The sequence below is a fragment of the Leopardus geoffroyi genome, chromosome B2 (assembly GCF_018350155.1).
Source record: "Leopardus geoffroyi isolate Oge1 chromosome B2, O.geoffroyi_Oge1_pat1.0, whole genome shotgun sequence".
Taxonomy (NCBI): domain Eukaryota; kingdom Metazoa; phylum Chordata; class Mammalia; order Carnivora; family Felidae; genus Leopardus; species Leopardus geoffroyi.
Window position 1 is genome coordinate 41,074,746 of NC_059332.1, and position 27,630 is coordinate 41,102,375.

General features: G+C 43.1%; 1 protein-coding gene across 2 annotated transcripts in view; it reads left to right on the forward strand.

The window, feature by feature from the left end:
• BICRAL (BICRA like chromatin remodeling complex associated protein) overlaps positions 1–27,630 on the forward strand; it is a 107,219-nt gene that overhangs the window by 21,152 nt on the left and 58,437 nt on the right. For both annotated transcript variants that reach the window (XM_045498243.1, XM_045498245.1), the window contains one exon: positions 6,981–7,245. The gene's annotated coding sequence lies outside the window, so the exon portion shown is untranslated. Of the gene's footprint in view, positions 1–6,980; positions 7,246–27,630 lie in introns of those variants that run through there.

Sequence of the window (27,630 nt, forward strand, 5' to 3'; positions counted from 1 at the left end):
CCTCTGCTCACATTCTCTCTCTAAAAAATAATAACAAATTAAAAAAAATTCATATGAAAGAGGGGCACCCAGCTGGCTCAGCCTGTAGAGCATGTGACTCTTGATCTGATCTCGGGGTTGTTAGGTCAAGCCCCATGTTGGGTGTAGAGATTACTTAAAAATAAAATAAAATAAAATAAAATAAAATAAAAGAGGGGGAGGGAGGGAGGAGGGAAGGAAAGAGGAAAGAAAGAAAGAAAGAAAGAAAGAAAGAAAGGAAGAAAGAAAGAAAGAAAGAAAGAAAGAGGAAGGAAGGAAGGAAGGAAGGAAGGAAGGAAGGAAGGAAGGAAGATTCATCAGGAAGAGAAAACACATTTACAGTGCTGTACAATAAAACAGTCTGCATATCGGTAGACCCGTGCATGCTCTTCAAACCCTTGTGGTTCAGGGATCCACTGTGTATCAAGTTGCATCCTCCGTGGTAAATTTAGATATTTTTTCCCAAAACCTTTGTTTTAGTTACATATTTATTGCATGGTAATGTGAGATCTATTTCTTCGGAGTGTCAGGCACAGATGTTTGAAAGCCACTGCTTGTAGGGGATGGAAGAAGGCACCCCCCGAGGAGGTGGCATTTGAGCTGGGCTTTGGAGAATGGTGGATGTGCCCCCAAAGAGGAAGGGCATTCCTTACAGAGGGAAAAGCATATGCCCACACTGGGCAAGTCTGTTCCGGGGCAGGATGTTCCCCGTGACTGCACCGCAGGGTCCTGGGAGATGAGAGGCTGCAGGTGCTTCTGGGAGGCAGGTGGAGTAACTAATGGACCACTTGACAATATAAATGTTGGCACCCCAGCCCTCCCCAGAAATTCCAAGTCTCTGGTAATGGGTTTGGCCTTGGGAATCTGTATTTCTAATACGCTTCCCTGGGCAGTGAGGTGCTGATGGGGGTGTGACGAAACCAGCGCTAGGTTTGCAGAGGTGATTTTTGTAGTAATTTAGATAGAAGGTTGAATGGAAGGAAGTAACATGGGGAGGCCAAGCGAGACAGAGATGAGGACCTGAAGTGAGGTGAAGGCAGTTGGAGAAGAAGGGCTGCATTTGAGGGAGATTTTGGAAGTGGGTTGCATGAGCTAAGGGAAGTAAGAGAATGAGAAGGAATCGTAAATAATCCTAAAATATCTAGGGGGTTGGTCTATGAACACAGAGACTAGAGAGACCACATTCAGAAGGGGAGAGGATTACTGGAGTTTTGGTTTGTGCCCATGGCAGGGCAGAGACAATTCAGTTTTCACCATGCCCCATGTGAACTAGACCTTCAGAGCATATCTGTCCTTTGCTCTGATTGCCTGTCTCTGAACAACCTTCTGATTGTCTTAGAGCGGGCTCAAATTAATCTAACTCACAAGAGACTGATACATACACACCCAACTGCTGGTTGACTGGTATGATTTACAGTGAGGGATGTATACACGTTTGCAGGTGTAAAAGTACTTACGCCTTTGCTCAGGGTATCAAAATACCTGGAGAATGGAAGCAGTATTTAAAAGATTTAGGCGAGGGGTGCCTGGGTGGCTCAGTTGGTTAAGCGACCGACTCTTGATTTCAGCTCAGGTCACGATCTCACGGTTCGTGAGTTCAAGCCCCACATTGGGCTGCGTGCTGAGAGCACGGAGCCTGCTTGGGATTCTCTCTCTCTCCTCGGCCCCTCTGCTCATGCTCTCTCTTTCTGTCTCTCAAAATAAAGAAATAAACTTTAAATAAATAAATAAATAAATAAAAAATAAAAGATTTAGGCGAGAGAGAATTGTATGGTTTGCAGAGTGTTGCATGTGGGCTCTAAAAATGCCTGATTAACTTTGCTGCGCTCAAATAAGAATGTGACTCTTCAGTAATCAAAATACTTTGTGGAGGTTACAGTGTCTACACTCCCTCTATCTTAGAGGCTGACTTTCTCATCAAATTCTGAGGGCGCTTTAATTTTTTTTAACGCTTATTTATTTGGTGGGGGGGGGGGGGGGGAGGGAGGAACAGAGATTCCGAAACAGAATCCGAAGCAGGCTCCAGGCCCTGAGCTGTCAGCACAGAGCCAGACGCAGGGCTGGAACTCACGAACTGTGAGATCGTGACCTGACTGAGCCACCCAGGTGCCCCACTGAGGGTGCTTTAAAGCAGCAACTTAAAGCCTATGAGACTCCTCTTCTACTGCCTCTCTAGTTCACCATCCTCCTGGGCCTGGTGGTGGGGAAAGAATGCTCTGTTTAGGAGAGGTTAGGAGTGCTGGCAGAGCACCAGAGAGGCTGGGGAGTTGGTGACTGACACATCCCAGCCATGCCTTCTAGCCACGTGTGATGTCCTCCTTAACCTGATGACTGTCCTCCCCCTCACATACTCTGTGGGGAAGCAGGCTAGATGTGTAAGACAGCAAGGCCAGTGGGAGTGCTGAATGCCTTTTTTTTTTTTTTTTACAGTTCTGTTATACTCCTTATCCTTGTACTAGAAGCTTGTAGGAGTTCAGACTTTTTAAAATCTGTCAAGGAAAATAACCAGCTTGAAATATGTCATGACTAGAATAGCCTTAGTCTCTACAAAGATGATTTAAAGTGTTTATATTCATGTATCAAATAATGTAGGCAAGGTTTTGAAAACAGTTGTAATCCAATAAATTGCTTGTTTGGGATTGCTTTGAAAACAGTTCCACATTACTTCTAATGATAGTATTAACAGTCACAAGAATAATGGTAACTATTATTGGATATTACTATATATCAGGTTCTTTTTCAAAGTTTATTTATTTTGAGACAGTGCATGCACATGCATGAGCGCGGAAGGGGTAGAGAGAGGGAGAGACAAAATCCCAAGAAGGCTCTGAGCTGTCAGTGCAGAGCCTGGCACGGGGCTCGATCTCAAGCACCATGAGATCATGACCTACGCCAAAATCAGGAGCCAAGCCGGATGCTTAACCACTGAGCCACCCAGGCGCCCCACTACATATCCGGTTTTAAAGCAAGGATTTTGTACACCTGACATCATTTAACTGTCCCTCCACCAACCTGAGATATAGGTATGTTACCTTCATGTTACAGATGAAGAAACAAAGGTAGGAGAAGTTTAAAAAGTAGGCAAAGAGATCACTTGGCTAAAAAGTGGTGGTGATAGAGCTCTAACTCTTGAGAGTGGTGGGGAGTGGGAGGAGGGAGAGGAAGAACCATTGGCTTCTTCTGCCTGTGATCCATTGGGCAGTGGTTTTATGTGGTTCTAGGAGACTTACTGCACTCGCTTGATATATAGGTCTCTAGTTATAGATTGATTTCATGTGTTCTAATGCATCTTGTAGACTGGGCTGTTTTTCTTTTATCCCACAAGTACTGATTGTGAGCTAACTATGTACAAAGTACTCTGCTAGGCCCTCAGAGAATAGTAAGCCCTTGAGGAGCTCCCTGTCCAGGAAGGAACATGAGAGAGAGAGATTAGGTTGAATCATAGGAGATGGCCGTTGGGAAATTACATGGTACGTACTAAAATAAATCACTGATACATAATTAAAACAAGGCAACATGGTATTAGCTAAATATTGTGACCTCGCATACCTTTCAGCTACCATGCTAAACATTTTGCATGCACTAGTTCCTGAATCCCTAAAATAACTCTCAGACATGATTATAATTGTTCCATTTTATAGATGAGGAAGTAGAGGCTCTGAATGGTGAAGTGAGTTGCCCAGAGCCACATACCTCGGATGTGACAAAGGTAGAATTTGAACCCAGGTCAGCCTGAGTACAGAGCCAACGCACTTAAGCCCGAGAATATAAGTACTTCTAGAGGTACAAATAAAGGTATACGCCTTATTTATACACATTGACCATTTAAAAATTTTTATTTCACAAGCACTTTATAGAGCACTTACTAACTCATCTGAAATATTTTGGTATTTCTGTGATCAGGACACATCTGGTCATGCATATCGCTACTTACTCTCAGCATTTGCACTCTTCCCCTTCTGAGAATGGCCCACCAACCAAGGGGAGCATTTGGAGAGAAAATACAAACAACAACAACGACATGTATTTCACCTTGTATTATGTGGACATGGAGCCTTTATTTATGACGTGTATTTGGAGGCACAAGCACATGCTAGAACACTTCAATTATAATTTAATTTCTTCCTTTTTTTTTTCCTATGTCCACTTGCCCTTCTTTCTAAATCACACACAGAGATGGGAATCACAGGAATGACCATTTAAATTGTACATACTTTGCAGGCAGTACTGTTAAAGTGATTTGTATATAGTCGAGCCACTCTAAGAACTTTCCTCTTAAAAAGCTTCCAAATCAGGGGCGCCTGGGTGGCGCAGTCGGTTAAGCGTCCGACTTCAGCCAGGTCACGATCTCGCGGTCAGTGAGTTCGAGCCCCGCGTCGGGCTCTGGGCTGATGGCTCAGAGCCTGGAGCCTGTTTCCGATTCTGTGTCTCCCTCTCTCTCTGCCCCTCCCCCGTTCATGCTCTGTCTCTCTCTGTCCCAAAAATAAAATAAACGTTAAAAAAAAAAAAAAAAATTAAAAAAAAAAAAGCTTCCAAATCATACATTCGGATACCAAAATCCTGTTGATATAAACCACAGTTTAAAATTTTATGTATAAAGGCATATCCCTTATTTTAAAATGTTTTTTTTTAATCACATGGGAAAAAAATAAAGTTTTTATTTTGTTGTATTATTAAGCGATGTCCATTTTGGTGGTGATCTGGCGAATCTGAGATTCTCCCCACTGCTGTTCTGGGATTTTGCAACACACCCCAAAATTTAAAATTAGATTTGACAGCTGGCATTCTCAAAGTATGTTGTCACAAATTAGAGGGCTGTCCCCTCTGCCTATGCCACAGTATTGAACTCTGTTTAAAACAGGAAGGAGTGTTTGTTCCCAAGATCCTTTTTCAGGCCTTGAAGAGGGGGGAGTTCTAGCATCAACCTGACTTGGGGCCCCCCACCAGCCCTTATTAGATTGATGACCCCAGGCAAATTACTGAAATCATTGGGAGCCTTAGCTGCAAAATCAGGACGATTAAACCTTACTCTACAGGCTTGTGTGAAGGTTTAGCCAATAATGTATGTAAGTATGTAGCTGGTACTTAGTAGGCTCTCAGGAAATGTCGGTGCTCTTATCCTTTGGACATTCTTTAAAAATCCTGCAATGCCCCATACTCTTTATAAGTGTATAAATTCAGTTCTGTTTGGCGATCTTTTAAAGTCAAAGTTGTGTTTCTTTGGGGTTTTGGGTGACTCGGGAGAATAGCTTCCTGAAATCCATTAATATTTCATTGGAACTGTAGAGCAACAGCTGTAGAACTTGCTTGGTAGGCCCTAATTGCCATGAATAATCCATGAACTCTTTTGAAATGTAATTCTTCGAAATGGGTATTATAATTAAATTCCAGCCAATCCAAGGGCACTTTAAAACATGTTTAAAAATTTCCCAAGCCAATTAGAAAACTGGTTGGTCCAACTGTCAAGTGTAGAGAAATATGCTAATTTATGCAAAGACTACTGTTCCAGGAAGGCCCTGACTGAATGTGAAGCACATTTTCTGAGAAAACACCTCGGTGATACTATGTGATACTAAATCACTGAATATATTTTTAAGGCATGTCCAAATACAAAGCATACATCGTGAATGACAGAACAGCAGTTACTAGGGCAAGATGTGGTTTGTTTTTTAAAAAGATTTTGTATCTTGAATATGACAACATTGTATGCCAACCTTTACATTTTTATCTTGTTTAATATAGGTTAGTTACAGTATCCTTATAAAAGCAAGCAAGGTGCACTAGTGTTATGTTTTTTAATTCTAAGGGGGTGTAGAAACTAAACAGTTTCCCTTAATTTAAATCTAGAGATAATTGTTATTTGAAACTCACCAAATATCTGGGGGACATGGGTCTGAATATTCTGTTTATCCGCAGGACTCCCACTGCTCTATGTATTACAAACTAACTTAAAATAATTTGGAACATTTCTGGGGCTTACATATGGAGTTTTTAAAAATCCAAATCACATTCTCGTCCAATCCATCGTTTACCTGCCCTTGATGTTTATTTAAAAGAGAACGAGACCCCCACTGTATTTTTGTGGGCATTTACAGGAAAAGTAAATATAATTAACCTAGACACAAAGGCACCCCTTCCCAATCCACACTATCATAATTAACATTTACATAAACGCTCTGAAGGCTAGATGGTTTATGGAGACGTCTCAACAGTTTGAGATTTGAGATTAAAAACGGGTGGTAATTATACTTGCACCAAAGAGTGTTAAAAGAGTGGGTAGCTCCCTTTTTAAGACTGGGAATCATTTAATGAAAATTCCACAAATGTAGTAATAAAGGATATCTACATAAAGAGAAGGCAGTAGGAATTGGATGTTTTGAGAGTGACTTAATCAGCTCCTGACCTTCATCTTGGCCGCTAAAGTTGTGTTGTGTTTTGTTTCTTTTTAATGTTGACTTACAGATATCACAGATAAGGTTTCACAGCATTCCGGAATGGGAAGAGAGGGTGTTGCAAAGGAAACCCTAGTACATTTAAAAGTTAGAATGAATCAGTTATTTGCCAAATAACTAAGTAAAAGTGTTGTTTTAGTTTTAAAAAAGGTATATGCAAAAAAAGAGTATTTACTGGTTCTAATCAGAGTTCTAGACAAATATTGTGGGTTTTGTTTTTAACCCCCCAGCGCCCTCCTCCCCCGTCGAGCTAAAACTGGTGTGTGTGTGTGTGTGTGTGTGTGTGTGTGTGCAGGGCGCCTGCAAAGAATAGCACGCATCTTGTAGATCTTAAAAAAAAAAAAAAAAAGCCAAATAAACCTGTTTCTTGAATAAACCAATACATTTCTGAAGTTAAAAAGAATCCCAAAGGAAACAGGAATTGACAGCTTGGGAGCTTGATTTTGGAAAAAAAAAAAAAATTTTTTTTTTTTTAATTAAAAAACCCCTAATCTCCACATTTTTTGCTAGGCGAGAACCGAAGTTTGGAGGTAGACGAGCAGGCGAGCGGTTTGCCCGGGCGCAGAGCATGAAGGCCGGGCGGGCGCGGGGAGCGGGCGCCCGCCGCCCGGCGCGGGGGTGAGCGAGAGAGAGAGCGGAGCGCGTGTGGCCGGCGCCGCTCGGCCGGGAGCTCCCGCGCCCGCGCCCCGCGCCCCGCGCCCGCCGCCGCCGCCGCCGCCGCCCCTGGTGCGATGGCGCAGAAACCCCGTTGACAAGGCACTGCTTTTTCATGACGGTGAGTTTCCCTTTGAGTGTATTATAATTTTGTGATAAAAATTTCAAGGAGAAAAAAAAAAACACACACAACCTCCTTCCTCTGCCTCTTTCCTTCGGGGAGGGGGAAAGCGAGGGAGGGGGGGCTGGAGATCTGTCTCCAGACAGACAGAAAAGAAAGAGGAGCAAATTAAACACCGAGTTGCCAAAACCAGGATATTAGGTTTCAGCCCAGAGAGCTATTGGCTAAGGCTGTGTTTTTTTTTGGGGGGGGTGGGTTTGTGGGTGGGTGATGGTGGTGGTGGGTGGATGTTTAATGGACACGGAGAAAAGGGGAATCGAGTGTTTATGCCTTTCCCAGCGCCGCCCGGGCCCCGGGAAGACCAAGTTCAGTGTCTCGGGCGGGGGCGCGGGCGGGCAGGGGGCGGCGGGGCTGGGCTGGGGGTGCCTCGGCGGGGTGGGGGCCCGGCGCCTTTTTTTTTTTTTTTTCCTTTTCCGCGGATGCAAATTTCTGGAGCGGGGAGAGGGAGAGAGCCTGGGAAGGGGGGTGGCGTGGCGGTTGGTGGTGGGGAGGAGAGGGGAGGGAAGCCTTTTAATGACTCATTGATTGAGCCGGTTTAAAATTAGTTGTGTGCGCGAGTGTGAGTGTGTTTTCCGCCCCCCGGAGCCGCCGGGAGCCGGGAAGGAGGGAGCGGGGCTCGCCGTGGGGAGGACGGCGCGGCGAGGCCGCGAGCAGGGGGCAGGGAGGGCCAGGAGTGACGGCGGGCGAGGAAGAAAAATAAGCTTTTCCAATCTCCTCCCCTCGGTTTTCCCCCCCTCATTTCTTTTCTCTCTCGGAAGCTCTTGGGTGTGAATCGCATTTTCTTTCTTCTCGGCAAAATGGACCCCGCGTCTCGGGAGGGGGAGGGGAGAGGGTGGGGAGGGAGGCGGCGGCAGGGACCGGGTTCCTTTTTCACCCTGGCTGCTTCTTCCCTCCGCTTCTGCGGGCGGCCGCGGCGAGAGCTCGGAGCCGGCCGCCGGTCCCAGCCGGGGCCCGGTCCTGCGCGCGCGACCGCCGGCGGGACTGGCTCTTCCCGGTCGCCTCGCCGCCTGGCTCCGGAGCTCCGCCGAGGACCCGCGGCCGGGCCGGACCAGCCCTCGCGCCGCGCCGAGGACCCGAGGCCCACCCAGGCACTTTCTGTCGGGGCCGCGCGGCCGGACCGAAGAGACGAGAGGCTGTGGCGGCACTGTTTTGGCCGAGAGCGCGCGGGCCCGACGCGGTTCGCGCCCCCCGAGTCGCCCCGAATGCGGGCTCTTGAGTGGGGCGGGGGGGGGCTGCGGCTGGAAGGCGCTAAGATGGCGCTGGGCCTGGCCCGTCGCCAGGGCTGGTGGCGCAGTTGCTCCGCGGGCGCCATCTTCCCTGGCGGCGCGGGCGGCGCCCTTCGCGGACGCTTCTCCGGCCCGGGCGCCGGGAGGGCGAGGGCGACGGGGAGCCACGCTTGGGGTGCAGAATTCTGCAAATGGGGCCGGAGCCGAGGCCGGGGCCGCCTAGCCTTGGCCTTCCCCGTGCCCCCGGACCCAAAAGACGAGGAGGCCGGCCCGGAGCAGGAAGGGACTAGGGCCGGCGGCGTCCTGCTCCTTAGCACTTGTGTTGGAGGGAAGAAGTGGGCTTGGGGTCGGACCTTGCGGCCGGCGGGTTCCCTCTCTGAGCCCGCAGACCCCCTCCGGTCAAATTTGGAGGGGAGGGGGCTTCTCGTTAGCGCTTCTTGGGCCTAAAACTGCACGGCTTTGTCTTCCCTGGCCTGGCCGAGGGCAGGGCAGGGCATGGAGGCTTTTCCTTCATCCTCTTCCAGTTAGTTTTGAAGAGTAGAGTCAAACCAGGTTACAAAATTGCAGGAAGAAAGAGTCGTGGACAGTGTCTGCCTTCTAGTGACTCGGTTCTCGATTGGCACCCTACGTTAGTTTTATTTCTTTAGTTGCTTTATTTTAAAACAGTCCTGGAGAGACATTTATGTAGTCAGACTGTGAAAAGGTTATGGGTTCCAGTGATTTGAAACATCTTGTTGGCTTTCATTTTAATTATTCCAAGTGGTAGTGATTTAAAACCGTTCTCAGAACTCTGATCCGAAAAATTAAACTCTTTGAAACGCTTAGACTTTTTTTTTTTCTTTCCCTTTCAAAAACAACCCCCCCCCCCCGCACCGTTTTGGCTCATCTCTTTCTCATCGATATAATAAGGCTTCTCAGTTCTCTGACTCCCCAGCGTGTTGCCTTAAAATCATTCATTTAAGTATTTATCTGTCGTGTCGTAGGTCTGTATTAAGAGATGCGTGTGGGTTTTAACTGTTTTTGTTACTGAAAAGATTATTGGGAGGAGGAAAAAAGTCTAAAGCTCTCAACTCCCTAGGAGTCCACAGAGATGGAAAGTAAGTAATTTCTAGTGGATAAAAGTAACATCGGGGCACCAGTAAGTGCGTCCTTGTGTTTATAACCAGTCTATATAGTGGCCGTTTTATCCCCTTTAATAAGACCTTACCATATATTGAACACTACTCCATGTGTGTGTCTGGTCCTTTACTTAATTCTTATTTATATCAGCCCTGCAGTGTTGATTTGATTATCTCTTTATACCAGAGGATCACCCAGATACACAAATTGGTCTTGGTCTCACGGTTTTAAGTGGTAGAATTGACATTGGATCCCAAAAGCCATGTTCTTGGCTTTACACACATGGTGTCCAAATCCGAGTTTCAAAAGCAACTGGAGCGAGATATGTTTAAATACAGATTTGTAACCTCACCTTTGCCCCCCATGATTTGTTAGGGCCAGTAGGGTTTTTCTGTTACCGTTGGTTTCCCCAAAACATCTAATGTGTTACACAATCTCAGTTTTAAGCTTCTGACTTTCAACTTCCTGCTGTCCCTAACGCCCAATTTTGAAATTCTGGCCCACCCAGCAAATATGTAGGAGTCTGTGTTAGTCGACAGCTGTCCAGGTGATTCCACTGTGACACAGATTTGCATTTGGAATATCGCTATACTATATACCGCGTGCTGTGCTGCTAGCTCTTTTTTGAATGGAAACGTGAGGCCCATATCGCTTTGAGTTTCAACACAGTTTTATTGCTCGTTCTTTTTTCTCCTCTAGCTGCCACTTATCAAATTATTGAACCTTTTCTTACAGAAAGAAGGTTTAGGTATTCTAAGACTTTAAAATCTCAGTACATTTTCAAATGTGTATCTTCTTCTGCTGAAGAGTTATATAACATACAGGCTTCTAGGTCTAGCTGGGCCATCTAGTTTAGTCCAGACAGCTGTGCAACAAAAATAGAATTGAATCTAGGATTGATATAGAAATGAGGAATAGGGTAGAAAAGATTCGGGGGGTGGGGGAGGGACCTAGAAATAAATCCTTGGGGGAAAGGATTCTTTTCAGAATTTTGAATTCGGAGGATATCTTTTGGGTTTTGGGAAGTAGGATGGTGAAGTGACTCTAAACATGAGACCTTTTAAGAACAGAGGAGGCTTTCAGGACACGGAAGGTCAGGAAGAAACATCCAGAGCCGGTGATGAATAGCTGACCTGGCCAAAATGGGAGGAAACTAAGCGATAAAAATCATTAACTTCTCTGGAGCAAGGGCCACGTATACTTGTTCTGTGCTTTCCTTTCTTTATTTCTTTAGTCACTGTTGTGTTTAATAACTGCTAGGGGGAATGGTTAAAAACTTGTGATGCAGATGTCAAAATTATGTTATGCGCACATTTCTCTCCTTCCACATTTGAACATTTTTATAAGGAGCGACTCTTAAGCACCTGTGTGCAGTCCGTGTCCAGTCTTGACTAGTGGGCGGGTGGAGGTCTAGGCTTTGGCTGTCCAGTGTGCTTTTTCTCCCTTTGTGTTTCATGGTAAACGCCAAAGTAATTATATTCTTTGACTAAAACCCAGTAAAGCTTGAAAGGAGAAGAAATCTAAAACCTGCTTAGAGAGGAGGAGCGTCTTCGTTTTATTTTTATTTTTTTAATATTTATTTTGTGAGAGGTAGAGTATGTGCAGGGGAGAGGCAGAGAGAGAGAGAGAGGGAGACAGGGAATCCCACTCAAACCCACAAACCATGAAATCATGTCCTGAGCTGAAATCAAGAGTTGGACGCTCAACGAATCGACTGAGCCACCCAGGTGCCGGACTAGCTTCTTCATTTTAAAGTAGCCTTTAGTGGGGGGTGCCTGGCTGGCTCAGTCAGTAGAACATGTGACTCTTGATTCCAGGGTTGTGAGTTCAAGCCCCACATTGGGTGCAGAGATTACTTTTAAAATAAATTAGTTAACTTAAAAAATAATAAAGTGGCCTTTAGTGGGATTCAAGGCAGACAAAATCTCTGCCCTCATGGAATTTAGAGTATAGTGGGGAAGACAGGAAGTAAGTTAAACACAAATAATCATGATAATTGGAGATTAGAAAAACAATAAAAAGTTAAGCTGGTAGATCTATAAGAATGTGTTGTGGGGAATGACTGTTTTGGCTAGTGAGAGTCAAGGGGCATCCCTTTAGAGAGTGATACTTGAGCTGAGGCTTGAAACATGAGCTTGTACTACTCGCTGTGTGGAAGCTGGGGAGACAGTCCTAACCTGTGAACAAAGTGCAAAGACCTGGAAGGCCCAGAAGGGCATGGGTGTTAGAGAGAAGCAAGAGGAGAATGAAATAAGAGTTGAGAGATCTTCTAGGGCCTCCTGTATTCGGCTGTACCAGGAGTCTGGGGTTTTGTTTTATTCAAAATAACAATCTGTTGAAGGGCTTTCATTGGGACAGTGGTTATTTGGTGGGTTTGTTTTTGTTTTTGTTTTTGTTTTAGAGAGAGAGGGTGCAAGTGAGCGAGGGGCAGAGAGAGAAGTGGGGCTCATCCAATGCAGGGCTCCAGCCCAACTGATGTGGGACTTGAACTCACAAACCGTGAGATCATGACCTGAACCGGAGTCAGATGCTTAACGACTGAGCTGCTGTTTTTGTTTTTAAAGATCACTGCTGCTGTATGGAGCAAGAGGGGAAGTAGACAGGGAGGCTATTGCAGTAGCCGGCTCAAGACTGATGGTATCTTGGGCAAACACAGTGGCAGTGGGGATAGTGCAGGGTAGATGGTGGGATTCAGATGTATTTTGAAGGTGGAATCAGAAGTATTGGCTTAATGAGTTGTCTGTAGAGACGGAATCAAGGAGGCCTTCAAGTTTCTAGCCTAAGCTTTGGTGGCCGATGGTGCCATTTGCTGGTTGGAGAAGACTGAAAGAGGAACAGGTAGGAAGGGTGGGTAACGAGTTCTGTGTGGGACCTGTTATGTTTTTGAAATACTTGCAAGACCTCCAAATGGAAGGTCAAGTAGGCAGTGAATATTCAAATTGAGCTGATGGGAGTGGACATAAATTGTGGGAGTCACTAGCGTACGAATAGTATGTCATGGAACTAGTTGAGATCATTTGTCATCATAGAAGTCTTAACATCGAACCCTAAAACGCTTCCAGTGGCTAAAGGTTGGGCAAAAGAGACTGAGAGGGCCATTAAATGGGAAGAATGGATTATTCTTTTCAAGAGAGAGAGAATGGCCTTCTCTGCCAAATTCTCCTGAGAACACTGAGGATAGAGAAATGACCGCTTGGATTTGTCAACATGGAGGTGGCTGTTTGACAAGGAGTTTCAGTGGCATATGGGGATGGAAGCCAAATCAGAATGCACTGAGGATGGGATGGGGTGACCGTAGCCTGCTTTTTGGGGAAGTTTTGCTGTAAAGTCTGGAGAGCGACAGCACAGCAGTGGCTGGAGAGGGAGGTAGGGTTGAAGAAGTGCTTCTTTTTAAATGGCGGGGAACAGAAGAGCATTTTTAAATAGACTAATGGGAATATTTAAGAGGGAGGGAGTGACTAACAGAAGAGAGATAAGACTACCAAAGGAGCAGAATTCTTGAGAAGGTGAGAAGCTATTCAAAACACAAGAGGGGTTTGCCTTTGACAGGCAACTTGCAGAGTGGCAGGAGAGGAGGCAGAGAATATGGGCACAGCGCAAAGACGCTTATAAAGTGGGGATGGAATACACGGCTTTATGATCTGTGTTCTCAATGAAGTCTGAGTCAAGACCAGCAATGAGGAAGAAGGGGTGTGCATGGTCTGAGGTGAGAAGGACGCCTCACCTTGGACAGCAGGATTGTGAACTAAGTCCCTGGGAAGCGAGGTAGGATTGCTGCACACAGGACTGCCTGGCTGTGCCTCGCCTCTGAATTTGAAGTGAAACCGGTCCATCCAGTTGTGTAGTTTTCTGCCAGCAATATCCAGCTGTTACAAGGGAAGCCAAGAGCGGGCAGGGGATTGGTTTGACCGGGACTGGAGTTTTACACCCCCCCCCACCCCCCCACCCCCACATGTGACAGCAGAGAGAAACTAGGACTTAAAGGTGGTTTCAGGGGACAATTAAAATGAACCTTGGAATGTTAGCTGGGTAGGAAAGCAAGAGAAGAGAATGGGGGTGGGGGCCATGAAGTTAACCATGAGACTTGTTCTTGGTTAATAAAAAATGAGTTAAGGGGGAAAGAATTTAAAGGTGGATTAATGAAAAATCCTGGAGTTGGATAATAGCTGCAATGGCACAGCAGTGTGAATGGACAGAAGGACACTGAGCTGGACACTTAAAGACAGTACATCATGTATTTTACCACAATAAAAATAACATCTAAACTTTTGTGGCAACTACAGATGTTATTTGCACACTGCCTTGGACTGTTTGCAAAGTACTGCATTTTTTTTTTAATGTTTGTTTATATTTGAGAGAGAGAGAATGTGAGCAGGGGAGGGTCAGAGAGAGGGAGACACAGAATCCAAAACAGGCTCCAGGCTCTGAGCTGTCAGCATAGAGCCCGACGAGGGTCTTGAACCCACAAAGCATCCACGATGTGAGCCAAAGTCAGATGTTTAACCGATTGAGCCACCCAGGTGCTCCTAAAATACTGTATTTTCTATGGAAGACAGTAGCTTTAAAAATTGTATCTGAAATTACTGGGGCTAAGGAGAGTATCTCCACTTTATCATGGTCCCAAACTTGAGTGTGCAAAATAGTCACCTAGAGATTCTGGAGTGGGACCAAGAAATTTTAAATTTTTTCTTAACCTGTTCACTGACTTATTCTAACCCTTCAGCATAGCATTTAAAACAAGCCTGGCATGGGGTGCCTGGGTGGCTCAGGCAGTCGAGTGTCCCCTTCTTGATTTCGACTCACGTCCTGATCTCACGGGTTCGTGGGATTGAGCCCCTCATCGGGCTCTGTGCTGACAGTGTGGAGCCTGCTTAGGATTCTCTCTTTCTCTCTGCCTGTATGCTGCTGTATCTCTCTCTCAAAATAAATAAATAAACATTCTTTTAAAAACCAGAGAAGCCAGGCATTCGGTAAACATCTGTTGACTAAAGTGTTTGACAGTCCAGGTAGAGTAAAATGATAGGAACCAAAAGGAAAGGTTTTTGAGATCGGTTGAGATCAACAGTGCCTTATACATTCTGATCTCTGGGGGTGATGAGAAAAAGCAGATTATGGGCTGAGGAGGGAGAAAGGAAGTATTGGGAAAATCATTTTTTTTTTTAATTTTTAACGTTTATTTATTATTGAGAGAGTGTGAGCATGGGAGGGGCAGAAAGGGGGAGACACAGAATCCAAAGCAGGGTCCAGGCTCCAAGCTATCAGCACAGAGCCTGACTCAGGGCTCAAACTCACAAACCGTGAGATCATGACCTGAGCTGAAGTTGGATGCTTAACCGACTGAGCCACCCAGGCGCCCCGGGAAAATCATTTTTTAAAGATTCAGACAAAACCAAATGGAAATGTGTAGCTCTCCCTTCAACCACGCCTTTCTGCATTCTTTGAGTGACGTTCATTCACCTCATAAGGTTCTGTGTTCCTCAACCTGCCTGCAGAATAAGTAATAGTAAGGTGAAATTCGAGAAAAAGAACGGGGTAGATGATGAGATTCAAAATAGATGTCTGTGGTCTCCACTGGAAAGATAGCAAGGTCATTTGTTAGGGGTGGAGGCAAAAGGCTTGGAGTTTAAGGAGAAAAGGAGTCAATTTGTGGAATGTATCAGATGGGGGGGGGGGGTACCAGAAATGGGACTTAACTATAATGAGGCAATGTGAATTAAGCTAACATAGGAGATCCATCTCTCCGTGGTCAATATGATCTATAGTAGAAGTGGAAAATACAGTGAGGGGGAAGGGTTGTTCAATTAGTGTGGAGAAGTGGGAGAGCTGACAGGAAAGGAATGGGGTGTGGACTTTAAAGGAAAGCCCTAACATGGAGACCTTGTAAGTGTACCTCTCTTTGTGGAAGTTGGAGCCCAGGATGTGTCTCTGCTGGGGACGGCTTGCCCATTTGTAGTGCAGTTCGGGAGAGTTCCGGGGCTGTCCGCATGTTGTATGGGAAAGTAGGAGAAAGAGGTCTTGGGGGGGAAGTGGCTGTGGGGGCTTTGAGCTATTTTTTTTCCTCACCTCACATTGCATCCAATCAGGAAAAGATCCTGAGACCTCACTGTACTAGATCTTAAATCCAGGTTCCCCTTCCCTTTAATCCTTATCAACTTTAATTCATATGGTTGTGACTTGATGATAAATTTTTAATAAAGTTGTAAAATTGAACATTTTCTGGTTTTGTGGGTTCTTTGGCTGTCTTGCAAACACATTAAACACTTCTATTACCTGAAATAAAAAGGGTGAATGTGAAAATGTGAGGGAATGAGGTATGAAAAGTATTGTCTTTCTAGCAAAGGCTTATCTCAGTTCAACCAAAACCCAGGATGCTTCCTTGTATCATCAGAAATTATGTTTTCTGTCCTCACCTGTAGTTGGAACATTTTCACAAGGAAGAAAATAGGGGGGAAAGAGAAATAATATTTGTTAAACCTTAACATTATTTCCGGCCCTGATGTTTTAACATTATTAAATTCTCATAGTAACCCTGGAGGTAGGTTTTGTCTGTAGAGATAATGAAACTGAGGTTTACAAAGGGTAGATAACTTACCCAAGGTTCCATTACTAAGGGTCAGAGCTGGGATTTGAATGTATACTGTAGACCCATGCATCATACATTTTGCCATCAGTATTAAGCCCGTGCATAGATTTAATTGACAGATGACTGCCTACTGAACATTTTAATATATTAAAATTGGATGACCTTGATTTCAGTAGAAGGACTAGGGAAAAGTAGTGTTTTTGGTGATAAATAAAAACCGCGACCAAAAACACCAGAATCTCTTATGGTGATCAATTCTAGGTCAGAGCTCTTATTCTGCCCTTTCTGCAGATAACTCGGTTTTTATTTGCACAGTAAGGTGACTCAAACATGGGGACCGTTTTAGCTCTATCTTTGGTAGCAATCAGAGATTATGAATCCTATCTTTCACTTAAAAAAATCCTAATTGGGAAAGAGAACACTTAGGACCTTAATTAAGCATGATATGGTGCAGCTCGAGTTGTACCCGTGCTTAGAATGTCAATATAAGCACAGTAATTAGAAGTACAGATTTGGGGTGGAAGTACTTAAAATGTTCAGGAGCGCCTGGGTGGCTCAGTCGGTTGAGCATCCGGCTTCGGCTCAGGTCATGATCTCACGGTTTGTGGGTTCAAGCCTCCATCAGGCTCTGTGCTGACAGCTCAGAGCCTGGAATCTGCTTCAGATTCTGTCTCTCTCTCCCTCTCTCTGCCCCTCCCCCACTCACGCTCTGTCTCCCTCAAAAATAAACATTAAAAAATGAAATGTTCAAAGTGTGATTCACTTTAAGGAAACATTCTTTTAAAGAGGCCATACTGTAAGGTTGAACATAAGGCACATTTACTAAGTGTGGCCAGTAAGATAACATGTCAAAAGGCATTTTTATTTCCTTTTTGACTGTTCCAAAAGGCTTAGCCCTGATAGGCAACAGGAGTAAAAGATCATGAAACACTCGCCCTGTGGGTTCTTGAGTTCACCAGGGCTGAGATCTACAGCTTTTGAGCCACATGCTGCTTACTGAACACTCTGAGGTAGCACATGAGTTCTTCATGCAAGGCTGCAAGAACTAACTTGAATTTTCCTCCTTTGCCCATTGAGAACCAACTCTATCACTGCTTATTAGTGGGAAGCCCAAGTTGGGGAGATGAAGAATTTCAAAATCTTGTGGTAAGTGTCACGCTGGAGAGAATCTCAAAATTTGTTATGTGGTCCGTAAATATTTTGACCATAACTAAGGAGTAATAAGGCTGCTATTGTACGTATTAGAATCAACCACCCATAAAAGTTGCTTGCAGTATATTTCAAAATGACCCCTTTTGAACTTTTTTTTAACGTTTATTTATTTAGAGAGAGAGAGGGATCATGAGTGGGGTAGAGGCAGAGAGAGAGAGGGAGAGAGGGAGAAATCCCAAGCAGGCACTACCCTGTCCTCACAGAGCCCATCGTGGGGCTCGATCTCACTAACTGTGAAATCGCGACCTGAGCGGAAACCAAAGTCAGATGCTTCATGGACTGAGCCACCCAGGCCGCCCCTCCTTTTGTACTTTTTAAAAAGGTAAATCAGCTTGTCTGGTTTCTTCAGTTTTTAGTTTAGAGGTTTTAGTGCTCCTTAGAAAATATTTTACAGGGTTATGGCCACCCCCATCAGTGTATTTTTAGCAGTAAGTTTTCAAGCCCTCAGCATTTCCTTTGAATTAAAAAAAAAAAGCAAAAGCCATAGTTGTTGAATAAGATTAGTTTCAGTGCAGTATAACTGATAGTTTTGTGAATATAAAATAGGGTAGTTTATAATTTTTTTTTTTTTTCAGAAATCATTTCTCAGGGCGCCTGGCTGGCTCAGTCATCTCAGGGTCGTGAGTTTGAGTCCCACGTTGGGTGTAGAGATTACTTAAAAATAAAATCTTAAAAAAATCATTTCTCAATAAACAGAACTGGAGAAACCTGGATGCCATTTTGAGAGATTAAATTTAAAAATCTTTGTGTTTGTCAAAGTTGTTACAAAGTTAAAATTCACGGCAATGAAAGTTAGAAAACTTCAGTTTTTTAAACTAGAGAAAATTTTAGTTTTTTAAACTAGACATAACCTGGGAAGTAGAATACTAGGATTTTCTTTTCATGTGAGAACTGTCTTAAAACTTAGAAGTAACTCTTTCCATGTATAGACAACTATTACCCACAAAAAAAAAAAAAATCACATTTTTTTCCCTCCTGATTACTGAGCATAAAAGTTATTTTCATGTGGTTTTGATTTGGAAGTATTTCTTCCAGGATTTAAAATAAAAATGCATGCTGCTATATTTAGATTTAACTCTGGCATTTCCTAGAAGTGCAAAGAAATATATTTAGAAATAGGTCGCTTTATTCTTCCTATCTATCTGTATTCTGATTCACCAGATCTCTGAGAATCTTAGGATTGGAGAGCTCCATGGAAGCCAAGCCCTTTTCTCTGGGTGTGATCACACTTAAAAGATTAATATTTACTAGATATGTTTGGGGCTGCTTTTATCCATAGACCTCAAGATGGCTTTTTTGTTTTACTGTTTTACATGTTGGTCTGACTTCATATGTCACATGATACCCTTATTATTTTCTGTTACAGCATATATCATGTAGATAAAACAATCTGAAAGTAAATGTCCAGAGAGAATAATACAAAGAGAAATGAAATTTGGGTAACCATGCTGTTTGAAAAAAAGGGGTGGGGAGGACCTTTACATACTTAGCAATGTGAAGTGGACATTATGCCATGGAAAATACCAAATACATACCAAAGAAAATGTGCTTCTCTTTTTTAGATGGTATCTTCTGAGTACTAATATATTACTGTACATGTCTTTTTCATTTACATGGTCATATTAAAGTTTTACGGTTAAATTAGACAAATAATCGATTAAGAAGTTACCCTAAGTCATGCAGGAGTCTGTTTACAGAGCTTCCCCTTCAATCCTCATGGAGGAAGTTATGCATGTTCAGCAGTCAAGGTGAGGAAAAAATCTGCAGCTAATTTAATTTTTTTAATATTTGTTTATTTTTGAGAGAGACAGAGTGTGAGCAGGGGAGGGGCAGAGAGAGAGACACAGAATCCGAAGCAGGCTCCGGGCTCTGAGCTGCCAGCACAGAGCCTGACGTGAGGCTCGAACTCACAGACCGGGAGATCATGACCTGAGCTGAAGTCAGATGCTTAACCGACTGAGCCACCCAGGCGCCTGTCTGCAGCTTATTTAGAAAGCCGTCTAAACTGTTTTTCAGAAGTACACACGTTGGATATGCAACACAACATGCACAATATAGAGAGACAGGCTCAAATGTTCATGTAAATGAACACTCTAAGTACCTGCATAATGTGAATATAGGTAAGTTGTTTTTTAAAACGCATTTTCTTCATGAGTTAAATACCCCCCAGCTAGAACTTTCTATTATTAGATCAAAAACTGTGACATAAAACCTACGTGACATTAACCTTTTATTTTTGTCACATGTTGCATAAATTCCCAACTCGTAACTATCATTTAAAATATGTTCTGGGGGCGCCTGGGTGGCTCAGTCGGTTAAGCGGCTGACTTCGGCTCAGGTCATGATTTCGCGGTCTGTGAGTTCGAGCCCCGCGTCGGGCTCTGTGCTGACGGCTCAGAGCCTGGAGCCTGTTTCAGATTCTGTGTCTCCCTCTCTCTGACCCTCCCCCGTTCATGCTCTGTCTCTCTCTGTCTCAAAAATAAATAAACGTTAAAAAAATTTTTTTAAATATGTTCTGTGTTTCATATTACCTAACTATCAAAACATTACCTTGTGCTTGACTTTCAAGAATGTCTTCAGGTTATAAGATGCCATGAAAGATGAAAGTCACTAAGCAAATATTTTCTTTTCAGAGCATGACATGGATTTGTGGTGTGTGTGTGTGTGTGTGTGTGTGTGTGTGTGTGTGTGTGTAGAAAATACTTCATCCTTTTAAAATTAATTTAGGGGCACCTGGGTGGCTTAGTCAGTTGAACGTCTGACTTTAGCTCAGGTCATGATCTCGCTGTTCCTGAGTTCGGGTCCCACGTCGGGCTCTCTGTGCTGACAGCTCAGAGCCTGGAGCCTGTTTCCGATTCCGTGTCTCCCTCTCTGTCTCTGCCCCTCCCCCACTTGTGCCTGTGTGCTCTCTCACTCTCTCTCTTTCTCAACAATAAATAAACATTTAAAAATTAAATTAATTAAAAATTATATATTCTAAATTTTTCTTCTATTTTTCTTCTAAAATTTCCTTCTAGAGTGTTTCTTTTCTAAGCAGAATATCAAAAATGAATTTTTTTTTTTTTTTAATTTTTTGTTTCAACGTTTATTTATTTTTGGGACAGAGAGAGACAGAGCATGAACGGGGGAGGGGCAGAGAGAGAGGGAGACACAGAATCGGAAACAGGCTCCAGGCTCTGAGCCATCAGCCCAGAGCCTGACGCGGGGCTCGAACTCACGGACCGCGAGATCGTGACCTGGCTGAAGTCGGACGCCCAACCGACTGCGCCACCCAGGCGCCCCTCAAAAATGAATATTTTTAAAAATATTACTGTGTCTACTCTGAAAGAAAAAGGCACTACACTGATATTTCATCATCAAATATTTGTTAAATGCTAATTTTGTACAGAGCACTTGGAGGTTATGGGAATACATAATCTAGCTAGTTGGATAATAGGGACACCCAGAAAAATACACAACAGTATATGGTAAGTACCAAGTGAGTAGCACAAGTGAGAGCAAAAGAGAGCCTTTGATTAAAGTGTGTGAGAACATCCATCCATCCATTCATTCAGCAATCAACTGAGCATCTAATTTGTGCCAGGTGCCATTCTAGACTCCCAGATCCCTCAAAGAGCAAAAGACCAAGGTGGGAAAACAGACAATAAACCTAGATAAGCACTGTAGTAAGTAATGGGGGGGGGGGGGATGCGGGGATAAAGCAAGTTAAGGAAAGTGTAGAGTGCTGGGGGATGGGAAGGTGGTCATGGTAGGTCATGATCAACTGAGCAGAAACTTGAAGGAAGTAAGGGGCAAGCCTGAGGATATCCGAAGGCACAGCATTCCAGGCAGAGAGCAGCCAGTGCAAAGGGCCGAGACATGAGCATGCCTGGTGAGTTCAAGGCATGGCAAGTCAGCAAAGGATAGAATTGGGGGTGAGGGATGGAGACACGGAGAGCCCTCGTGTAGGGCATTGCAGGTTTTCACAGCTGAGCACAGAAAAGGATTTTGTTTTTTATAGTGAGGAAAATGAGGATTCATTGGAGGGTTTTGGCTTATGTTTTAAAAGGACTACTCAGAGGTTGGGATGAGAATAGATTGGAGGGAGTAAAAGAGTGAAAGCAGAGAGACCAGATGGGATATGATGATGGTTTGTATTAGGGGGATGACAGTGGAGGTAGACAGTGGAGGATTCTGGACCTATTTTGGAAGTATAACCAAGGGGCTTTCTTGATGGATGTGGAGCATAAGAACGAGCAGTCAAGGTTTACAGATAGGAAATGGAATTTGAACTGGAGCCTAAAGGGATTTGTTGACCATGAAAAGATGGCATAAGCAGAGAAATTTAGGTGGGAAAGAACTAAATTAGGTGAGGAGTGTAAGAAAGGGGCAGGACAGGAAAGTTCTCTGATGGAGTTAGAAGTCTGTAAAAGAAAAAAAAAGGACGGCTGGGAAGGGACTTTGGGATCAGTTTGTGAAAGGCACTAAATGCAAGGTCAAAGTAGATGAATTTTTCCTTTACATATTCAAAATCATAAAGGTTTTCAAACAAGACGTAAAAAGAAAAGACTATTGTGATAAATAATAGCTTTGGAACCAGACAGATTGGAGTTCCAACCCTTGCTCTTTTCCTTTGTGTGCTTTTTTTTTTTCTTTTTTAATGTTTATTTATGTTTGACAGAGAGAGAGAGAGGAAGACAGAGAATGAGTGGGGGAGGGGCAGAGAGGGAGACACAGAATTCTAAGCAGGCTCCAGGCTCTGAGCTGTCAGCACAGAGCCCGACGCGGGGCTTGAACTCACAGGCGAGTTCACCTGAGCCAAAGTCGCTTACCCGGCTGAGCCACCCAGGCGCCCCCTTTCTGTGCTGTCTTGAGTAAATTATATAACCTCTCTGAGGGAATGTGCCCAGTTTCTCCCTCTGGATTGAGAATTTACCTTTCAGAGGAAGTTTGTAAGGATAAAGGGAGATCATCGTATAAAGATTTATATAGTGCCTAACCCATTTGGGTGTCAGCTATCACTGCTTTTTAAAATTATTATAGGGGCGCCTGCCTGGGTGGCTCAGTCAGTTAAGCGTCAGACAGTTTCGGCTCAGGTCATGATCTCACAGTTCATGAGATTGAGCCCCACGCAGGGCTCTTCACTGACAGCATGGAGGCTGCTTGGGATTCTTTCTCTCCCTCTCTGCCTCTCTCTCTCTAAATAAACTTTTAAAAATTGAAAAAATAATAAAAGTTATTATAAAAAGTAATATTAAAGCAGTGTTTCATTAGACTAATCTGCTAACAGTGAATGAATAAATGAATGGTTCCTTTAGGAAATGAAATGAACTTTTTGCCTAAAGTGAATTGCTCCTGTCAGCCAGTATTTCCTTCCAAAACTGGGCATTGCCCCCTTGAAATTCCTATTAGCTGTCCAGTAGCATACTTTGATCAGAACAGCAGGAGATATAATACAGAATTTCTTCCTTCCCTCCCCAGACATTTAGAGATCAAATCTAACAGATGCCCATCTTGACATTCCCAGTTTAGTATAGAAGATCCTCTGAGAATTTAGCAGCAGAAACCTGACGTCACTTTAAAACCCAGTTTCCAAAAATTAAGGTCCTGCTGAACAGAATTCTGCAGAACACAAGATTTAGAAAATGCTGGGAAAGTGAAAAAAGGCATATGGGCGTTGATTTCATTTAAGTATAAAAATATACCTAAAAAATAAAAATGTACTAAAGAAAAAGACTGAAAAATCATCCACAGCATCCACGGCATTAGTCAGCTCCAGAGCCCGTAACAAAGTACCATAGGCTGATGGGTGGCTTAAACAACCGAAGTTTATTTTCTCACGGTCCTGGAGGCTGGGTAGTCCAGCATCTATCTGGGTGCCGGCCAATTTGATCGCTGGGCAGGGCCCTCTCCCTGGCTTGCAGACTGCTGTTTTCTCACTGCGTCTTCATGGGAGCTCCGGTATTTCTTCCTCTTATAAAAACACCAGCCTTATCAGATTAAGGTCCTACCATTATGACCTCATTTAACCTCAGTTACCTCATAAAGACCCTGTCTCCAAACACAGTCATACTGGGGGTTAGGGTTCCAAACACCAGCTTGGTGAGAGACAATAGTTCAGTCCCTAGCAGTCACCTCTAGGCAGTGGTATCATAAGTGATTCTCATTTTCCTCTTTAGAAATTTCCGTACTTTCCAAACTTTTCTGCGGCTGTAGGGGTTGAGTGAAATTAGATTCTACTTCTAGATTCCATTTTTATGAGATGCCTAGAGGAGTCTAATTCATAGGGACAGAGCGGACAGTGGTGGTTGCCTGGGGCTGGAGGGAAAGCGGAATGAAGAATTAGTGTCAAATGGGTGACAGAGTTTCTGGTTTTCCAGGTGAAGACTTCTGGAGATGGGTGGTGGAGATGGTTGCACAACAATGTGAATGGACTTGATACTACTGAACGATACACTTAAAAATAGTTAACATGCGGGAGGCGCCTGAGTGGCTCAGTCGGTTGAGCGTCCGACTTCAGCTCAGGTCATGATCTCACACTCCGTGAGTTCGAGCCCCGCATCAGGCTCTGTGCTGACAGCTCAGAGCCTGGAGCCTGCTTCGGATTCTGTGTCTCCCCCACTCTCTGTCCCTCCCCTGCTCATGCTCTGTCTCTCTCTGTCTCAAAAATAAATAGAAACATTAAAAAAAATTTTTTTTAGGGGCGCCTGGGTGGCGCAGTCGGTTAAGCGTCCGACTTCAGCCAGGTCACGATCTCGCGGTCTGTGAGTTCGAGCCCCGCGTCGGGCTCTGGGCTGATGGCTCAGAGCCTGGAGCCTGTTTCCGATTCTGTGTCTCCCTCTCTCTCTGCCCCTCCCCTGTTCATGCTCTGTCTCTCTCTGTCCCAAAAATAAATAAACGTTGAAAAAAAATTAAAAAAAAAATAAAATAAAAAAAATTTTTTTTTAAATAGTTAACATGGTAAATTTTATGTTATGTGTATTTTACTACACACACGCACACACACACGCAGATATTCCCAACCCCTTCCCACCAGAAACAAAAACAAAAAACTTCTAAAAAGTACACAACTTTTGGAGTTAAACAGATGGTTTAAGTACCAGTTCCATGTTGATCTAGTGGTTCTCAAACTTGAGTGTGCATTAGAATTACCCAGACGGCTTAACACCCCCTGGGTTCCCGATCCAGTAGGTCTGGAATAGGCCCAAGAATTCACACTTTTAACAACCTCCGAGGTGCTAGAGAACCACGGGCCAAGAGCAAGTCTTGGTTCCTGGTTTATAAAAATGGGCATGTGAGCCAGATGTGAGGCTTCTGTGAGGATACCTGATCCAGAAGCTCTCAGCATCAGCTTTAGTTTCCTTTTAGCAAATTGCTTGCTTTTATTTTCAAATAATTTTTGGATTTTTTTCCCCATGTAATAATTATGGTCATTTGACACAAACAGAAAGAAATAACTTATTTTTATTTTTATTTTTTTTTAGTAAGCTCTACGTGGGGCTTGAACTCACAACCCCTGAGATCAAGAGTTGCATGCTCTACCCACTGAGCCAGAAATAACTTATTTTTAGAAACATATATTAAGGTAGTTAAATATGTGAGAAGCATGTAAAATTTAACTTTGTTTCTTAGAAGATTAGGATTATTTCAGCTCAATGGCTAGACTAGGGTTATCTTTGGAACTGATATTTAATGATCAACTTTTTCCTGTTTCAAATTAAATCTGCACATGTATGTATGGTGGGCAGGGTTATATTCTGGTGAAAATAAGGGCTGTGGCAACTCCCTTCCCTTCACCTCTTGCATAAAAAAAATTTGGCAAAACCTCTAGGAAACCCTATGTAAATAATTAGGGTAAATATTATTCCTATCACTACAGCTGTTCTTAAAAGTTCCACTTTGTGGCTATCCACAAGAGCTGACAAGGGGGAAATGGCCCTGTAAGCAAGTGTTTTACCTTAACTAAATTCTACAGAAGTCTGTAGATTGGGACTGTCCAATATGGTGACCACTAGCCATATATGGGTATTAACACTTGAGCCATGACTGGCACCAGTTGTGATGTACTGTAAGATTTAAAGACTTTGTCTGAAAAAAATGATGTAGAATATCTAATTTGTTTTATATTAATTACATGTTGAATGGTTAAAAATTAAATTAAAATATTTTATTAATGTATTTATATTAATATTTTCCATTTAGTCAAAATATTTTTTGATATTATGGACTAAATATATTAAAATTAATTATACTTAAAAATATGGCTACTAGTAAATTTTAAATCATATGTGGCTCTCACTTGTGACTCATATTTCTGTTTGATAGCTGAGCTCCTCTAGACCTTCCAGGAATTAATAGGTGTTGGGGGTGGAGTTGGGTAAGAAAGGAGGGCTCTGTGGCAATGGTAACATATGAAACATTGACATTTAAAAAACAAGAGGTCTGATACGCATGATGAATTACCGGGAAGTCTGTGTATGTGTATATATAAATACACATACATGGGTATTTGCAGTATATATATGAAATTGTATATATACATATACTGTATATATATGAAAAATTTTTTTTAATTGTAGAATTTTCATTGATGGAATAGTGAGGTTTTTTTGCCGTGGGAGAAAATGTTAAGATTCTCGACTGCTATCTTTTGGTATGGGAAACATTTCTAGAAATTGAACCTTCCAAAAATCATGTTTCCACCCACAGAGATGAGAAGCAGTATCTCTTGGGAATTAGAGATTTGAGTTCAAACCTCTGTCTTGCTACTTACAAACTCTGCAGTGTTGGGCAAGCCTCTTATATTCTCTGTAAAAATAGAGATAATAGTGCATACCTGGCAGGACTGTGTTAGAAGGGTTAGAACTGTGTGAAATGCCTAGCAGAGGGAAGACCAGTAGTAAATGTTAGCTGCTCTTACAGTTTTTATTATCTCATGTGCCTTGGTATATCAACTAATAATAAAAGGGACTTAATTTTACTGTAAATACCCATGCTAGTATGCTTATTTTCTTGCTTATTGATAATGCTTTCTGTAATTTGGAAAATTATTTCAGATGTAGTTCTTGCCTTTCTAATAAGATTACCAGCTACTCGCAAGCTGGGACATATTATTATGTTTGTTTAGCCCTGCAGGACAGACTTACCTAATAAATAAGTAATCGTTGAATCCAGTCCTCATTATCATTAGTATAGTAATTATAATGGTACTGCTTAATATATCATGCTACCTTAACGTGCTTTCTTAAAGAAAAAGCATATGGATGTTAAGGGAATCTTTAACAAAAGTTGCAAACTATCATTAGAAGTTTAAGGAAAAGTCAGGGCCCCTGGGTGGCTCAGTCGGTTAAGCGTCCGACTTCGGCTCAGGTCATGATCTGGCGGTCCGTGAGTTCAAGCCCCGCGTCGGGCTCTGTGCTGACAGCTCGGAGCCTGGAGCCTGTTTCAGATTCTGTGTCTCCCTCTCTCTCTGACCCTCCCCAGTTCATGCTCTGTCTCCCCCTGTCTCAAAAATAAGTAAATGTTAAAAAATAATAATTAAAAAAAAAAGTTTAAGGAAAAGTTAAATAATGACAAATCTTCATAGGGGAATAATTTTACTCAGTGAGGCAAAATCTAATAATTTAAATATTTAGAGAGGGAAATAGGGTGTTCTTTAGGCATGACTTTGAAGACATAATGAAGCAAGAAAAAATTATTCTTTTTTTTTTAATCTTGGGCAAGTTAATTTGTGTCTTTTTTTTTTTAATTTTTTTAAATTTACATCCAAATTAGCATCTAGTGCAACAATGATTTCAGGAGTAGATTCCTTAGTGCCCCTTACCCATTTAGCCCATCCCCCCTCCCACAACCCCTCCCATAACCCTCAGTTTGTTCTCTATATTTATGAGTCTCTTCTGTTTTGTCTCCCTCCGTTTTTGTATTATTTTTGTTTCCCTTCCCTTATGTTCATCTGTTTTGTCCCTTAAAGTCCTCATATGAATGAAGTTATATGATATTTGTCTTTCTCTAATTTCACTTAGCATAATACCCTCCAGTTCCATCCACGTAGTTGCATATGGTAAGATTTCATTCTTTTTGATTGCCGAGTAATACTCCATTGTGTGTGTGTGTGTGTGTGTGTGTGTGTGTGTGTGTGTGTGTGTGTATACCAACCACATCTTCTTTATCCATTCATCCGTTGATGGACATTTGGGCTCTTTCCAT